The sequence below is a fragment of the Siphateles boraxobius genome, unplaced genomic scaffold (assembly GCF_051911475.1).
Source record: "Siphateles boraxobius isolate OS27281-9 unplaced genomic scaffold, OSU_SipBor_1 20, whole genome shotgun sequence".
Taxonomy (NCBI): Eukaryota; Metazoa; Chordata; class Actinopteri; order Cypriniformes; family Leuciscidae; genus Siphateles; species Siphateles boraxobius.
The window spans coordinates 11,644,740-11,664,302 of NW_027508811.1; the positions used below are offsets into that span (position 1 = coordinate 11,644,740).

The 19,563-nt window shown below is 37.9% G+C and overlaps 1 protein-coding gene across 1 annotated transcript in view; it reads right to left on the reverse strand.

Annotated features, from left to right (window-relative positions):
* The window catches only part of zmiz1a (zinc finger, MIZ-type containing 1a), a 143,388-nt gene that overhangs the window by 84,226 nt on the left and 39,599 nt on the right, over nt 1-19,563 (reverse strand). Inside the window, exon 3 of the mRNA XM_077236786.1 lies at nt 2,503-2,577. The gene's annotated coding sequence lies outside the window, so the exon portion shown is untranslated. The remainder of the gene's footprint in view (nt 1-2,502; nt 2,578-19,563) is intronic.

Below are 19,563 nucleotides of genomic sequence, written 5' to 3' on the forward strand. Positions count from 1 at the left end.
ACACCAGCAGCTGACATGGCACCGCAGACCATCACTGACTGTGGGTACTTGACACTGGACTTCAGGCATTTTGGCATTTCCTTCTCCCCAGTCTTCCTCCAGACTCTGGCACCTTGATTTCCGAATGACATGCAAAACTGAGCAACAGTCCAGTGCTGCTTCTCTGTAGCCCAGGTCAGGCGCTTCTGCCGCTGTTTCTGGTTCAAAAGTGGCTTGACCTGGGGAATGCGGCACCTGTAGCCCATTTCCTGCACACGCCTGTGCATGGTGGCTCTGGATGTTTCTACTCCAGACTCAGTCCACTGCTTCCGCAGGTCCCCCAAGGTCTGGAATTGGTCCTTCTCCACAATCTTCCTCAGGGTCCGGTCACCTCTTCTCGTTGTGCAGCGTTTTTTGCCACACTTTTTTCTTCCCACAGACTTCCCACTGAGGTGCCTTGATACAGCACTCTGGGAACAGCCTATTTGTTCAGAAATTTCTTTCCGTGTCTTACCCTCTTGCTTGAGGGTGTCAATGATGGCCTTCTGGACAGCAGTCAGGTCGGCAGTCTTACCCATGATTGCGGTTTTGAGTAATGAAACAGGCTGGGAGTTTTTAAAAGCCTCAGGAATCTTTTGCAGGTGTTTAGAGTTAATTAGTTGATTCAGATGATTAGGTTAATAGCTTGTTTAGAGACCCTTTTCATGATATGCTAATTTTTTGAGACAGGAATTTTGGGTTTTCATGAGCTGTATGCCAAAATCATCAGTATTAAAACAATAAAAGACCTGAAATATTTCAGTTGGTGGGCAATGAATCTAAAATATATGAAAGTTTAATTTTTATCATTACATTATGGAAAATAATTAACTTTATCACAATATGCTAATTTTTTGAGAAGGACCTGTATATGCGGACACATATACAGAAAAGTTTGGGGTCAAGACTTTTGAAAGATATATATACTTTTTAGAGAGGATGCATTAAATTGATCTAAAGTGACAGTAAAGACATTTATAAAGTTACATAAGTTTTGCATTTCAATAAATGCTCTTCATCACAACGTCACAAGCAGCAAAACTTTGATAATAAGTAAAACTAATAATAAATAGTAAGTAAATCAGCATATTAAAATTATTTCAGGATTTAAGGATCATGGGACACTTAAGACTGGAGTAATGGCTGTTAAAAAAATAGTTTTGCTACAACAGGATTGAATTCTATTTTAAAAATGATAAAACCAGAAAACAGTTGTTTTAAATTGTAATAATATTTCACAATATTACTTTTTACTATATTTTTGATCAAATAAATGCAGCCTTGATCCGAATGAGAGACTTCTTTCAAAAATGACAAAAACAAAATCATTCTGATCTAAAACTTTTGAACAGCAGTGCATAAATACATTAAATAAAAATGTTTAGAAAAATCCCTAAAATCAGCTTATAAACCATAGGGTAGCTTTGTAAAATCCCCTACAAAGCTAAGAAAACTAAAAGAAATCTGTGTATCATCAGTCTGACACTCACTTTTTCAAACAAAAACCCATCCACAAATATATAGCCTTGCCTGTGTTTATGCGAGTGTGCGTGTGTGTTTGTGTGTGTGTACGTGTGTGTGTGTGTGTGTGTGAGCATCAGGAAATACTAGGCCAAGCATTCCAGCTAGTCAGCACCTCTGGCCCTCATGTGACTGGAGATACACAGCCCAGATTGTGTGTGCAAGTTTGCTCAAGAAGTATGATAAGAAAATTTAGTAAAAGTGAGGGAGAAGGAGGGGTAAAGGAAGGATAATCTGATATGCATGACTTGTTGTTTCTCCTAGCGCCTCTCTTTTCTTTGCCCTGGCAGAAATGGCAGTTTGCATCCATAATTTACAGGCTTCTTTTCTCTCCCTCTTCTCCTGGCAATATGGTCTTTATGGCTCCACCCCCATCCCAAACTCATTAGCATAATGTAGATGCTACCAAAAAAAACAACATTTTCACCTTCGAGCTGTTCCACGTCTCATCAGTACACAAGACCAGACAGAAAGCAGCGAGTGTGTATTACAGGCTCAGGATGAAACACTTCATGCCACATGTGCTGTTTAGACGAATGTCTCCGACTGCCTGCTAAAACAGATTTTTTTTCCCCCCAAAGAATCTCACATCTCAGTAATTGTGCCTGCCTTTAATAATCACATAAAAACTGACACTGACGTTGTAAGGGGGAGCAACAAAGCAGCGAGTGATTTGAGAGGCCCCACTGCTAATTATGACTCATGTTATACAGAACGTTCTGTTGCCGCTCAAAAACACGAAACAAATTCGTTGTTTGACTGCGCTCAAGAAATATGAGCGTCTGACACGACAGCGTGAATGCTTTACCGTTTTTAGCACCAATTACGACATTCGAGTTAATTTGGTAAAAGTTGTTTTGAAGATAACACCATGCGAGCGGCACATGTGTGTGCAAATCTGCGATTACATGAACAATCATTAGCAGAAATGAGCAGTGAAGGATCATCAGTCAAAGCGCTTACCGGAGGATGCAGTAGATTTCTTTGTTCAGTGTTTGGCAAATTCACTCACATATCTTCATCAATCATAGAAGTGATCTGGAATTTACAAAAAAAATAAAATAAAGCACATTATATTAATCCTTTGCCTAAGTAAATGATGTGCACTGTTACACATGTTCTTCTCGGTATTCATAATCCCCCGTTATGTGTCTTCCCTGCTTGATAATGTCAGACTGCTAAATAAAGGAAATACACGTTTAGGCTTATTCTGCACATGGGATCATGTACCATTATGATCTGTAGCATTTAGCAGCTAGTATAGGAGGCAATCTAACCGTTATAGTAACAGTACCGATCAGCACCTGTTCATATTTTCATAAACAACAACCAAATCAAATTACAAGAAAAAAAGCAGTCTTAAATAATTAAAAATATAAAATTGCTGATCCAATTCCTCATTCAAACAGAGAGATTTGTGCAGAGTCCTAAATAGTTTATAATTTAGTTTTGCGATCTGAGATATCAGATTAGTAATTTGCATTTTAAATTTCAAAAGTGTATCTCTTTTAAATATTTAATACTGTAATTTGTTGTAAGAGCAAAATAATCCGCTGTTTTATTATGACAACTGTCTTTGACAACCTGTAATAATGCTGAAAGTTCAATAAAGCAACAAAACCTATGATATAATCCTGGCACTGACAGCATCAAATGTTGGAACAACATTCATTTTGAACACTTAAAACACCAAATCCCTTGAAAAGATCATGATAAATTATTTTTGCATAACTTCAATGAATAACAAAGTAGAGAAAACAGACTGCCTTCCCTTTTGCAAAATAGGTAAGAAAACTTCAACACCCATAATGCACTGGGGCATGTTGCCATCCAAGGCCACTTCCACCAGTCTGATTGCCAGTCAAATATCGCCTTATTTTAGTTGGAAATACCTCTTAGCAAACTTTGTCATAATGGTGCAGACATGTCTTGTTCTCAGGTGCAAGAATTCAAAGAGCAAACGTTTAGCGGGAGCAAGATATTTTCGATTTCCAGTGTCCAGCGCGTTGTAGGCAGTGGCTAAAAGACTGCAAAGAATTGGAAATACGGAGAGACCCACTACGGACTATCTGAAAAACCTCCCTGTTTGTAGTCAACATTATGACCACAAACACAGTTTTTTAACCCAAAGGGTGGGAAAACTGAAAGAAACTGCCGTTCAGTCAGTAACACGGAGAACCAGTAAACATTGGCCATTTACATATAGCCTACTACCGACATAACAATGCAAAGTAGGGGTGGCACGGTACATGAAAAAACATCCGAACCGTTCGGTTCGCTTGTCTCGGTTCGGTGCGTCGCACGGTTCGCCGCATGCGCAATGTAACCTCGTGCCCGTGACCTCAGACAGTGTGTTTACTTTTCGCGCGAAATAAGAGATGTGTGGACAATGGACATTTATATTAGGGTTTTTCGACTTGAACCGGCGCTGCACAGACCGATCGATGAATAACATCAAAGTACCGCGAGAGCAACGGCTCCGTATGCTTTTCAATCACTCTAGCGGTACTTTGATGTCATAAACCGATCGGTCCGTGCAGCGCCGGTTCAAGTCGAACAAGCCTATAGTGGAGTATGGAGTGCTGCTATGGCAAGCCGTTTTAACTTTTATTCATTTCCAGGATATGAATTCTTGATATCAACAATTCAATTTTAACTAGTTCAAATTATAGTTATTGATATCAGGAATTAGATTTATACTAGTCACAATGGCAATTTTTGATATCAGAAATTACATTTCCACTAGTAACAATGATAATTCTTGATATCAACAATCACATTTTTACTAATTAAAATGCTCATTCTAGATATCAAGAATTGTATTTCAACTAGTAAAAACTATAATTCTTGATATCTGTAATTGTATTTTCACTAGTGAAATGTCACCATAGGCTGCCATTCAAAATCAATTGTTGATATCAATAATTGATTTCTTACTAGTTGCAATTCCAATTTCACATATCAGAAATACAATTCTTTCTAGTAAAAACCTTTATTTTTGATATCAAGAATTCAATTGTCACTAGTTGAAATGTCTATTCTTGATATCAACAATTGAATTGCTACTAGTAACAATGTTCATTTTTGATATCAATAATTCCATTTTCACTAGTGACTATGTTAATTTCTGATATCATGAATGTGATTGTTACTAGTAAGAAAGCCATTTTAGATATCTGAAATAATATTGATATCAGAAATACATTTTCAGATATCAAAAATGAAAGTTTTTACTAGTAGCAATTAAATTGTTGATATCAAGAATAGACATTTCAACTAGTGACAATTGAATTATTGATATCAGGAATTCACATTCTTACTAGTAACAATGTAATTATTGATATGAAAAATTATATTTCTACTAGTAAGAAATCAATTGTTGATATCAACAATTAATTTTGAATGGCAGCCTATGGTGACATTTCACTAGTGAAAATACAATTACAGATATCAAGAATTCAATTGTTGATATCAAGAATCTAATTGTTGATATCAAGAATTAAATTGTGGATATCAATAATTAAATTGTTGATATCAAAAATGTAATTGTTGATATCAAAAATGTAATTGTTGATATCAAAAATTGAATTGTTGATATCAAGAATTCATATCCTGGAAATGAATAAAAGTTAAAACGGCTTGCCATAGTGCTGCAGGTCTCGTCACGTATAGCAATGGCAAGTGGGAGAGATAAGGAAGGCTAACCGGAGTTGGAGGATGCGCCAGCGTCGTATAGCTAAGTCCGGTGTGTGGAAAGCTTTTGAATTTCATGTTACCTATGATATTTAAATATATACAGTGACACTAAGTTTAGATACGAACTCCAGTCATATGTTTCCAAATACTGCACTTTAATTTCAAGTGAAAAAAATGTATCCTCACTCTCAGGGAATAGAAGCATTGTTGATACTGTTTTTGTGTTGAGGTTGAACTTATGTTTCACTTTATGGTTGTGGCCTTTGCTATAGTTATAGCCTCATTATAGGCAATTATGTGTAACATATTTTGACTTATTTAAAAGATAGTGCTTTAAGAGTTCTTCTCTTTTTCTTTTAAAAGATAAACATTTTGTAAGAGCTACACTGAAGTTAACAGTTTGATAAAAGCAAGTTAATTTTAATCTTTGTGTGCTAAAAATGCACATAAGTCCATGTAGAGCAATACACATTCTCCTTTTTTGCCAAATAAACAAAAGCATTTCATCAATGTATTCTCTCTTGCTGTATCAAAATGTCACCTAGCTTTCCTCAGAGATGATCTCAATAATGTGCTTAAAGTCAAGTCAAATTCAAGTCAAAATCAAGTCAAGTTTGTGCATGATTACATGATATAATTTTTTTTAATACTGTATCCTAAATTGTGGATAATTAAGCTACAGTATAGACTATATCAAATGGTGAAGTACATTTCTGGAGTGTTAAAGATTAAAAGAAAAAATAACAACAAGAACCGTACAGAACCGAAAACCGTGACCCTAAAACCGTGATACGAACCGAACCGGGGATTTTGTGAACCGTGCCACCCCTAATACAAAGAGAGTTGAAAATCGGCGAAATTACACTTAAATGTCCTTAAGATGCCACAACCGCCACTCCCCCACCACCAACATTAAACAGTGGAATAAGTTTTCTGTCAGGGTTTGCATTGCAATAAAAACAGACTGACTGTATACTATCCCTTACTGTGCAGGGGGTGTGGTTTCAGTAACAACCATATAAACATGTATATCCTCTCTAGACCACAACACAAGTTATCAAATACAGAATAAACACAAAGAGATTTAACATATGATATCTTCTTGTGAGTCTGAAGTCATTTTACAACTTTTATCTATAACTATTCTGTTTGGAAAGCTGGAAGCTTTTTTTAAAATAAAGAATTGCAAAATGTTGTACAGTCAACATTCTTAACTCCAGCTGAATTACGACCAATAAGCATAATTTTCCACCATGGTTATGGTTTCAGAACATTTGCAATGGACACATCCTCAACTAAAAAAGTCAGGGTTCAAAGAAAATCCAGGACTTCCCACTGGCACTTACGGCACATTCTCTTCTCGTAAATACGATAATTCTGACATGACTTGAAGGCAGCAATAATCTGTTCATATAAAACTTTGTCTTTATCTTTCTCATCAGCTTCTATGGTTCCACCATCCATATCCTGTCATGCAACTGTCACTAAGCCTGAATGAATGGGCTTATAATCTAAAGGGGAAAAAAGTGTCTGGAGTGCTTGGTCTATTTGGTGTGTTTATTGCTTGAATTCTTGCTATCACCACCTACGGACCCCTATAGCTGTAATTTCATATGAATATTTCAAGTCAGCTTTTGGAAACGCAAAACAACTGATATCCTAATGAGATCATGCTTTGACTATTAATGGACTCGTTTATCAAGACTGTATTTATAATACCCACACACCACTTTTGATATTCTACCAGAATATTGTAATTGTGTCAATTCATTGTGAATACGGATACCAGAATGATGATGATGATAATAACAATTTCCACACAGTATGCTATTAAATTATACTCAAATCTGGTTGGCTGCTGTGACCCTCTCATTTATTTTCTTATGTTTGAGCCTAATTAAATTGGACATATCCTTTTAATTAACAAAATGCTCTACTACAGTTCTTGCATTAAGCATTTGAGAACAGACAAAATGTGAAGTGCATGTTAACGTCCTACTCAGAGAACATCCACCAGTGTTATTCCGGACAAGATGCCCAAGGACTTACTGAAATAAGGTTTAGACACGAGGATGTTACAGGTTATTCCTTAAGGACTGCTCCAGTTTTCAATGGGCTACTGCCATTTTAATTGGTACAATTAGGTTAATCGAAACCCACATCTGATGAAACATCCAGTAAAAATATCTAAAAATAATACATAATTTAATTAATTAAAAATATATATATTTATTTTGATTTAAAATATTTTAATAATATTCTTATAATTGATAATCTTGAATTAATGAATTGTAAGTATTAACAATGAATTAATACTTTTATATAAAGAAAACTTGCATGTCTTTCTGAAACATAAAAAAATAACTAATAATAATAATAATAATACATTCCAAAAAAATCCTTATTTTTGAGCCCTGCATAAACATGAAACCTTTGTGACACAGAGTATCATTTACGTATTAAGAAAATATGACCTTCAGGCTGGATGACTGATCTGGAGTCAAGCAGCGTGAGAGAAACCCTTGAGATGGACTGATACTAACAATAAAGGAAAGACACAGTCGGGATACAGGAGGCCGAGACAGCAAAGGCTTGATTATCCACACTTTCACGGTCACAGAGCACAAACTGAGAGTCGTCTATGGCCGACCTCCTCCGGTTCTTGGACTGCAGTGGCGCTCAGATGGGCTGCTGGATTGGGGTGTATTGTCTGCGCTCCACACTCATTAGCTGAGTCAAGGAGGGACTTACTGGGGTGTTTAGCTCGCAGGGTTTGTGTGGCAGCTCAACAAGCTCTCCCAGCTGGAGTACGGCTCTCACATCACAGCTGCACACTTACAATTAGTGCAGGTGCAGCTGAGGAAAGACCAGGCACAACACACACAAACACACAAAGGTGTTGCACACCGCAGATGAGTGCTGTTACATGTAAAACAAAGCGCTGATGACTCAAAAATCAGCTCATTATAAAAACCAACAATGCAAGAAAACCACGTTTGTGTCAGATGTTAAATTGCGAGTTTTTTTCCTGGTGTTGTGCAGATTTAAAATCTGTTTTACTTAAACAGTTTATGAACTTTAGACGATAAAAAGATACATTTAAGAAATTTACATCAACTTAAACTTCTGTTTACATGCACATTCTTGCACTGATTATTCTTAATGATGTGTATCAAAATTTAATATGAATTGTCTTTCATTTGCATGTTCAAATGCACTTCTGTTGTTCTTATCTGAACAAAAACTAGCATTCCATTATCAAGCTAAATTGTTCTGGATGAGATAATGCACCAACTACATCATTTTCCAAATATTTGAAGAGAAAAATAGAAGCCAGGCTTGTGTTTCCCCCTCAATCTCATATTGATCCAAAGAGCCTTGCTTGCAAAACATTATCACAAAACTGAGCATGGAAACAAATTACATGACAAAAGCAGCCATTGATTTGCAAATCGTTTATTAAGGGGAGGCTAAAAGTGAAATGAATTCCAGCATTTTAAGCTTTGTTTCTCGGTCACAGAGTGAGGCAATGCAGAAAGCTAAAATGCCGAGGCTTTCTTACATCTGGAGTCGTCTCTGATGCATGCCATAAAAGATGCCATTAAGCAGAATGGGCCGGCAAAACACACAACATGTAGATCTGAATAATTCATTTAGGGCTCAACCCGCTGGAGGGACATCTTTTTTCCCCAATTGGTTTCCCGCATCAAAATCAGAGCATATATTTTCTCTGACTCAAAAAAAAACACAACACAAGCATTCTGCGAACATAGAAATTAGCAAGCAGGTGTCTTTACATGTGGTGCAGACCTTTATTTTTCTCTGCACAGTTCAATAGAGACTGCAGACTGTTGTCTGCCTTATTAGGCTCTTTTCCAGGGGCAGTGGATAATGAGACTACACACAGACAATAAAAAACTCACGGCCAATCACGTGAGAGTGATGTAAGACATCTGTCACCATGTTTTCCGCAGCTCTAATTTACTCAGTAACTGTGGAAGGCAAGATAAACTCTAACAGGGTCATCAGTGGGGAAGAAAAAGCTTATTTCAGTGTAAGGGGTAAAAGTCACATGTTTTTCCATGTTCAAGATACCAGATTTAGGTTTTATTATAGACAGATATCAGAATTTGTTTGCACAAAAAAAGGACATTTTGTAGATGGAGTTTTAGCATAACAAAATCAAATTCATTTCATGATAATGTTTTAGTATACGTATATAAATAGATATAAAAAGTATATAATAATCATTGTTATTATATTTATTTTTAATAATATTATTAGTACTACAGTAGAATTCTAATATTCAAATTATGAATAGTTTATACGCTTATATTTATAATTTTAAAATAAAAATATTGTCATGCTCTATATATAAGAGCTTCTAATAATAATATAATTAAAACGATAATTAAAATTATAATTATATTTAAATACATTTTAAAGTTTTTTTATTCATGATTTTATCAAATCTGGAAATATGAATTTAGAAATGTCCTTTTATTTACAGGTTTCCTAGAATAATATACTGTAGATGAGTTTCAAAGAAAAAATCTTTTTTTCTCTCTCTCTTAATCAGAAAGCAGAGACAATAGAAAACAAGTGTAAAAAATGCATCAAACATTTAAAAAGCATAACTGCATCAAACAGACTGTCTGGGTCAAAGATTCAGCGATGCAAAGTGCAAATGTGTGCACATGAAACCAAGAGAGAACCATGAACAAAATAGAGTATAGAGAAAGGGGTAAAGTTCGAGATTAATAAAGAAACTTAAACAGAATTTCTACAATATCTAATAACTATTCTCACAATGCGTTTCCAGCAAACCGAGCACGTTTTAACTACATGTATCATGCAATATAGCTGAAGATTTTTAATTACTTCGCTCGACAGCTGGAAAATGCCACAGTAGCCCAAAAGTTCACAAGGCCCCTTTCATTCAAACTCCAGTTATACAGGCAAGCGGCCAAGCCTGCCAACCACTAAGCATTCAGCTGGGCCTCCAGCACCGGGCCAAGTTGAGCAGACAACCACAGCCATGCGCACAAGAGCGAGGGACTTGCTGACACATCTACAACCCTGACGCAGGGCAGAAAAATGCACAGGCTCACTCCAGCCTTTTCTTTGCGGCCGAGCTTGAACGTACCCAACAATTACCAAGCTATTTTCTCTGGAAGGGCAATTCCCTGTTTATTGGTATCCGCCTGTCAAAGACTCTCCCTGTCAATCCCCAGCAGGAGCCTTTCCAATGGTCAATGGGAGAAGATTGAGTGTAACTCGACAAAAACGAGTGGGATTCCGGCTCAGGATTCACCAGCATTACACAGGAGGGAAGCGGTTTCCAAAAGGATTAAAAACAAGATGGTGATTTGAACAGTAGCTTGTAATTTTCCAATACAGCCAGTTTAAAAAAAATACAGTAACGCAATGGAGTGTTAAATGGAGGGAATAGATGTGCTGATGTGGCATTCAGACGAGTGTTGTCACACTTTTGAGCATCTTCCCTGTGTGACAAGTAGTCCAGGTCTCCAGTACTTGGTGGAATATTTGTGTCAGGATAATAACTCGAATAAATATGTAAGAAAAAGACATGTCTTCATGAGAAAGCATCTCTATAAAGAAACAGCATGAAATGTTTCTGAATCAACCTTATTAGAGCTTCAGTGGAATTCGGCATCTACTGCTTCCACAGAAAAATTATTTTGGTGCTTTTTGAAAACCGCTTCCACCCTAGTTTCATCACCTCACACTTTCTTTGTTAGAGCTCGGAAATGCCTGAAGTTAGGAATGAAAATACTGGCATGTCCCTGCAGCTCAGTGAGAGAGAACATTTCTGCAGCTGCGGAGTGAAGTCAGCTCATCAGAACAGAGCCAGCAGGCCAGGTTTCCTCCACAGATAACCATGTTAACCTAAAGAACATAAACACCCACCTCACGTTTCACCACGAAGTATGTGTGCCATGAGATTACGACGCAATCTTTAGGAAGCACTGAACAACGTTTCAATTTCTGACAATACGAAAATCGTGTCATGTATGTACCTTACAAATGATATCACATGTAATTTGAGATTTGATTTGTGTGGTATCTGACCAGAAACTTCTCATCCTTTTGCATAGAATTCGGCTCCCACACTTCAGGTATATCTGATACTTCAACACATTGTATATTGACTGTAAACAAGATTTTTATATAAATATTAAAGCTAAATAATCTCATTGTCAAAAGAATACAATAAAAATATAAAATATTACAAATAGGTATATACATATATTTAAAAAACAAAATTATAATAATCATTATATTATTGTTATTAGATTCAAACTTAAACAGAAACACATATATAAACATTTATAACAGGCCTATACAAACATTAATTATTAAATATAATAAATAAATAAACATTATTATTATAATCATAATCACCATTTTGGTGCCTTAATGTGAAGAAGAGTTTGAGAAATAAACGTTGTAGGCAAAGTAGATAAATATATGATGTTAAAGACATACATGTCACAATCTATGGTTCGATTTGCTCACGCCACTTAAATTAGCGAGGGTCAGACTCTTCTTACAATTCAATTTACCACATATTATGTTGCAGCTCCTACTAAAGTATCCGCCCAACTGCCGAGTGACTTTGTGTACTCAATAGGGGTGTAACGGTACACAGAAGTCACAGTTCGGTTTTTGGGTCACGATTCGATACGAGTTCGGTACAACAGGAAAAAGCAACAAATCCCCAAAGCTAGGTTTCTTTTCATTTATTTTAAACAGACAGTAGTGCAAATTACAGTTTGTTCCAGCTAGTGGCATTCAGTCCTCCCTAAGGTAGTTGGTACAGTACAGCCTCCTTTGGTGTATTAAGCACTTAGCAGTTAACAGAATGCATTCTTACATTTTTGAACAAAAAAAACATTTGGTCACAATCAGCTACAAAACTGAAAAAGCATCTTGTGTTATAAAAACACAAAATAAATAGAAAAATGAAAAAGAAACAGCGGACACAACTTAAAACATTCCGTCATTTATGGTAATCATTCAAAACATGTGAAGGGTCTATTTTTATTCGTGTACACTCACAATAAAAACAAAACATTGTGCTTTTGTAAAACAAGGAAAACAAATAGGATGCTGCTTTCTGCCGTCCCAGTTTCCTTTTGTGAAGCGCGTCACAAAAAAAATCAAATCAAAACTATACTAGCGTATAGGCTACTAGCAACCTCTTGTGTGCCATCTGAACTCTTTTTTTGGGGTTGGTGCATAGATCGTCTCTTCCTCTTCTGCTTTTTTCCTGTTGTGGCGGTTAGTAAACAGCGCTGCATTACCGCGGGCGCCCCCTTCTGGATTGGAGTGTGGATCACCTGTGACTGACTGTATTCGTCGTCTGAACAGTGACGAATCAAGACAAACACATTTACCGTTACACCGTTGCAATTTTTACTTGCATTTGGCACAAGTGTTATTTTTGGACCCTTGACTGTATCTATAAGACAGGGCTCATTCTGAACACCATGTGACCGCGTACCTATCATCGCGTACACTGTTATCATGGGGTGCTCGTAAAATATAACTACTGCAGGCCTGGAATGTGATCGTTGCCATTGGATGTGGTGGTATCATGACCTTATTGTCATTCCTCTCTGCTTTCCTATTAAGTGCACTGCTCCCAGTAATTTTCGATGAGTCAAGCTGCCTGACTAACGCACTCCAATTAGGCCTGGGCTAGCAGAGCCCTTAACTCCAGCACATGCTGTTCTTCAGGCACGCACGCAGCCAGGGCCTTTTTAGCCAATGACAGCAGGGTGACGGTGATGACATCGAGATGGCCTGCTTGGCAGCCTGCGGGCCACACTAAGGAGACAGAAATATCTTGCTTTGACAGACATGGATACATGGCGCTACGCGTGCAGCTGTCTAAATGTTGCCTCTTTTTGTCTCTCACTCGCTCTGCGCTATCTTTCTCTCTTGATCCCGCGCTCACTCTCTTGCTCGCTCTCATTCAATCAACTTAAGCACACTGACTTTTTGTCTGCGGCTGAGGCGAGGGGTCAGCGTTCGGAGGCCAACCTTTAGACACAAGCATTTGAGATGGATGAGGTTAGGGCGGCGACTGGAGCCTGAACACAACCCACAGACAACCTCAGACGTTCTCAATTAATCAGGTCACGGTGCAGGGAATAACTCACTCTCTGGTATCTGGGTCTGGACGGTACAACAATCTTCTGCAGCTCACGCAGCTCAAAACAGTTGAAACTGTGCTTGTGCATGTGTGAAATATCTGAGAACATCAACAGATAGCTTGTGACATATAACCTTTATAGCTAAACGTAATGTAATTAAACTTCACTACAAAACTCCAAATGGTCATATCAATCTTACAAAAAAGTATCCAAATGGTGTTTCACCCCAAAAAGAAATAAAGCCTATTTTAAGTGATTTTACAATAATTAGGCAAATATTCCCCCCAAATTCCCATTAACAAATTGCATTGAGGACCATAATATAAAATGTATAAATATAGAGCCAAGAACCAGTAAGCAACCTACTTGAACAATTGTCCTATTACTGCCATTATTTTAATTTCCAAGAGTTCTTGAACTCCTTAATTTAAGTGAAATTTCACAATGTAATCAGGCGTTTAATAGTCAGTTAGCAAGACCCTCTGCTAATTAAACACATACCAGAGGTCCCTTCCCTCCCTCTCTGTGCTTCATTACCAGGAGCGCACAGGCCTTAAACTCAGTCTGAATGTCTTTCAATGTCTCCTCCTCTGGAAGGTGTGGGGCTACAGGATAGAGATGCGCGGTTGGCGGTTATAGCCGCGGACTCCGGCTAAAAAAAATATTTTAATTAAATTCGGGCGGGTGGCGGGCGGTTTCTAGTCTCATGGCTGTCATCAGCAGCGCCTTGTATCAGCGGATGACGGTCGGGAAAATTGGTCAAAAACGTTGGTGCGGATGGATGGCGGATGGATGATGAGTTTTGTGATGCGGTTGCGGATGAAATAATAGCCCATCCGCGCATATCTACTACAGGAGGTCTCGCTAGAGATGGGAGCATTTTCATTCAGATCTTGAATGGCTTGCTGCTTTAAAATGCTTACCACATTCCTCCTTCCTCGTAGACATCCTTCTGATACTATCAAATTTCCCCATCACCGCAGCTCCTTAATGGCTTTGTTACGGTAGCTCTGTACGTCACCCCACCTCTGCAGGTCCTTCTGGGGTCTTTGAACAAAAGGTGTCACCGAGACCCAACCTGGGGAGTCTGGGGTGGGGGAAACCAAGAAACATCTGTCATTTTTTATGGAGTCTATAAAGATCACAGAGTTGGAAGGAGAGAATGAAAATATATGATTGGAGGAGCCGTATGCGTACGCTGGATGTAATGCATTGAGATGACTGCTGTCATATTCAAGCAAAATGGAGGTTTGTCAAATGAGAGCATCCAATCTGGGGCAAGCCTGCCTGCTTCAAATCACACATAAAAACTGGAAGTGCAATAAATACACTTTTTAATGTTGGTCTTGGCAGAATCATAATGGCCTCAGATTTTCTATCCAACAGACTGTATCTGTAAATCAACTCCAGATAGTCTTGCCAGAGAGCAACACCAACATTGTTAACGCCCTAAATCACCAGCAAATAAATGAGAGGAATTCATATAATCAGTGCAGCTGGATGAGACAGTATGTTCTGATAACTCAAGGCTTTGTTTGAGTTCAGTCTCCACCCCAATAGCTCTCAAGCTCTTCAGGGCTCCACAACCAAAACAACTACCAAGAAGCCACCAGCTCTAAAAATGAAACATTTAAGAGCAAGATTACTTTTTTTTTTGATGTCTGAAGGAAAACAAATCAAAGGATCACTTCAAATTGTAGATTGTTGAATATTTCTATCTGAATATTAATAAATAAAATACAAAAATGCTACACTGATTACAGTTCCAATATGTGAATACAGTACACGAACAAAGTACAACAGAACCAAAAAAATAATTCAGCGAGTAATAGGGCTGTCACTTTACGTTCGAAAATCGATTGCACAATCGATCGGACCAACCAACACAAGTTTCGAAAACGAAAACAGGGAATCGATTTTAACTGCCTTTTTTTTTTTTTTTCCAAAAATGTGTTTTAGTGTGACAGATCAATACAGTGCACAGAACATGTAGGATGTTGGGAAATAACAATGTCTTTTCTGTTAACCAAATGCTTTTTAATATTCGCTATTGCTTCAGTGCAAGTGAACAAGCGCGTTGTTACCGTTACTTGTTGCTTAGTGACGTGTGTGTTTTCAAGCAAGCCAGAAATGCGCAGATTCTGCGCAACACGCTGTATTTAATATATCATGAGGACTCACGAGTTGCGTATTTGCGCTAAATCCACGCAGATTTGGCTTACACGAACTTCCCCAGCAAAGTGAGTAAACATAGAAACACGCAAAATTGGCTCGTGATATGACAGCGTTACCCGCCAAAGTTCATTTTTATCCGAATTTGGCGTGTGTCCATTTCAATCCTTGAATGTTGCACTCCTGTTTGTCACCTTGCAAAAAACTTCACGCCAATAAATCATCAGAAATATTGCTGACTTGTGCGCGTCTCAAGCGCCCTCCTTACGTTCGTCCTAATGCCTGTTAGTTGTCCGTGGATTTGCCAATATTTGCTGTTGAAAATGGAAACGTCTTTAGACATGGAAAAATCGATTTTACAATCGATTCAATGAACACATATGTCTCAAAAATCGAACAGGATTTTTTCACAAAAGTGACAGCCCTAGCGAGTAAATGAGTCTTATTCAAACCAATAGCTCTTTTGTGAATCTTCTTGAAAAAGGAAAAAGCTGAAAAAAAGGTTCATTTTTGATTTTATACTGTAATATTATAATTCGACAATATATAATATGAAGCTAATCTTTGACTATCTTTATATTAAAATAACCAGCTAGATTCCTCTTATGCATATACACACCGATTTGCTTCAAGAACCTATCTCCTACATCTCAATCTGTGCAACACTGTGTACTAGTGATAATATCTGGAGACGCATTCAGATAAGTAATTCGCATATCCTGTGCAGATGAATAGTACGCAGGTTGGTAATTGTGTAAGCAATGCAGTGATTTGTTTTTGTTCACTCAGAGCCCGAGGGCTGGCACTCTTCACACTGCACAGCCCGGGACTGCTAGGAACTACACAATTTGTGATATTATTCAAATGAGCACATTGTTTTCCTGTTTATTGACACGAACGGGCGGGAGACAACTCAACAAGATTAAATCATTCAGAAACAATCAGCCCCTGAGTGCAAGTAGCATTTGAAATGTATTGCTCAAATTATTGAGAGCCATTAATGAATGTGTCCACTCGTGATGCACTGTATATTACACTCATTCATCATGGCTGCATGGCCTGGTAGGCCAACAGAAAACATCTTTTGTAATCATATAGCTTCCTGTCAAGGGCAGCATACACGTCTGTACATTTAATGATTCAAATGTTAGTATTGACTGGTGAGTAGCTGACAAAGGAAAAGTTTATATCTCCCTGCTATTACAACATATGTGTGAAACAATTGGGGTTTAATGTTCACAGTGGAACATAAAAATAGAACTGATTAATAATGCACTATTGTATCAGTTTTGGCATAGTGTCAAACTCTGAGCCCTATCAGGATGCTAGCTGTCATTGGCATAAACGGAACACAGATGCACAATCCTCAGCCTCTTCACCTCCAGAAGTGAGATGAAGAACATCCCAGCCTAAGCTTTCATTTCCCTTCCATGCAAAAGACATATTTCCAGAGGAATCCCCACATCTGTCCCGCATTGCACAGTCAGTGCTCTTCATGAATGCACTTTTGGCATGGGTAGAAGGGATATTTCAGCTTGTTTCAACACCTTCCATTCAAAAAGGGTGTTGAACTTACTCTGAGCCAATAATGGGGGGGGAAAAGTAAAGTAACTTGATGGCAAACCTCCATTAACAACAACAAAGTGCCAGTATATAGGCAATTCTTGGCAAAGCTGTATTACTTGACTGAGAGTGAGGCTGATGTATTGTAGCAGCAGTAGCTTTGTTTCGTACCTTTTTGTGATACATTTTTTTGGTTGGTGTATATTAGGTACACAGCTCTACAGCCAAATAAACTGCGGCACTAAATCAAACATTCAGAAGTCAGGTTCTGTTGAACTTTCCATTCATCAAAAAATCCTAATAAAAAGTTTTTGAAAAATAAATAAAAGTTGCAAGCATCACAACTTTTTTCAACATTTATAATATTAGGATTTTTTCTTGAGAACCAAATCAGTATATTAGAATTATTTATAATAATAATATTTCTTTCCAACCCCAAACTTCTGAATTATATTCAAAGATATTGGCCCCTGTGGTTACTTTTTCTTAGTAACTTGTAGAGTAGTAAACTACATTTTAAATTGATAGCTTTACTGTAGTTTAAATACTAAAAGTATCAGTAGATTTTAGCCTGATAAGATACAGTTGATGCACTGCTACTTCTGGCTGAGGCTGTGCTATTATCAACGGAGAAAACAGTAATTTACAAAAGGTAAAGACTACCTTCCCACAGATCGAAAAGAGAAACACAGAATCGGGAGTAGTCCTCCACTCAGATGCGTTTTCCTCCCGTAACTGCACAGGCTAGATATCAAAGAGAAGTGAAATCCTGGATGCTACAGGAGCTGGGATGTTAATTCCTGTGGTGTGAGCTAATCCTGCGAGTGCTGACATCCTTTTTCTTTATCAAACACACCATGTGGCTTGTACACATGCCCAGAGAAAACTTCACCATCAAAATCATTTATTACTGTGCTTCTATCATGTGGTATGGGAGACAACAAAGATATAAATATCTTCTGAATGCAAAACATCTTCAAGTCTAGATGAAAGCCCCAAAACAATGATGTTAACAAACACTAGTCAGTCAAAAGGACAACTAAAACTCACAAAATTGGCTCACCAGTATTGTAAGTTTGGGGGTAGTTTCAGGTAGGTTGCTCAAACAGAGCAATGAATAAATCTGAGAAAACAAAAAATACTCACTATTGCTTTAAATTAAACTCTAAAATGTATAAATACATCAATTGTCAAAAAAGTAAAACACCAAGGAGACACACAATAGAAGAGGCCATTCACAACATTGTTGAAAAATGAGGGCGGAAAACCAAGTCAACCTCACACAGAGCATCGCTGCCTTCGCCACGGCTGGGGACACTAGAACTTGGATGTCAAGATTAAAGGGAGAAAAAAAAAGGTAGAGAGGGAAATGGAAAGGGAAGGCAAAGAGTATTAAAGTAGAACAGTTTATGGCAAGAGAAGAGAAGAGAAGAGAAGTCTCAATATCTTAAATATCTTAATCATGTTTTAAAAAAATTCTGATATTTTACTGGGAAAGAAAAATGCAGATTAATAACATTTAAAAGAGAAATTAAGTGAAAAAGAGAAAAAGTGAAAGAAAGCTGTCGAGACCCCTTTCAGGAAGTATCGCCCCTCCTTTGCTTTAATGAGATTAACTGTAAAAGCATGTGCAGGATACAGTCTCCCTTTCCACACAGCAACAGAAAGGTCAGCCGTTATCACACCGAGGCCCCCGTCTCGGTACAAAGCAAGTGTAAAATTACAATTACACCTTAATGAATAGCATATTTCATTACATATATGCTAATTAAGAAGTTTCAGATACAACTCTGGCTGTGATAAGCATCTGCTTTAGTACCACAACAGATTGTTCAATCCTCTGAGCTACATGTTGCTTTGTTCTGAGAGAGAGTAAAAACAAAGAGGAGCATATGCGTATTAGAAAAGTTAGCGGTTTGTGAGCCGGTCCTTGCGCTGCAGTGTCAGTGTTCCAGGTGGAGTGTGGGAGGAAAGGCTGGTGTTCTGGCTTTTGTAACAAGCACCCGTCTCCACAGGCTGACGTGAGCACGCTAATCGCTTTAGCTGATCCCGTTCGGCTGTGTGTGAGGCAGATGTTTGTCAGGCCACAGCACTGCTCATCGTTCACACTGCACTAAGCGAGATTAACCACAACCTTTATTTATTTATTTATTTATTTATTTCCCTCCTTGCCCCCGCCTGCCCCAATTCTTAATCCCTGACTAAAAAGCTGGGAGAAACGGAAAAAAAACAAAAGCTATATTAAATCATTGTGTAAGGCACCCTGCGATCGTTTCACAGAAATGTGTTTTTCCTCCATGAATTTCCAAGAGTGGCTTTTGGGGAGAACAGCCAAACACGCAATAAGACAAATGTTTACGAAACGGCGACAAGGCCGCTCCATCATATCGACGCGCAACTCTCTGAGGTC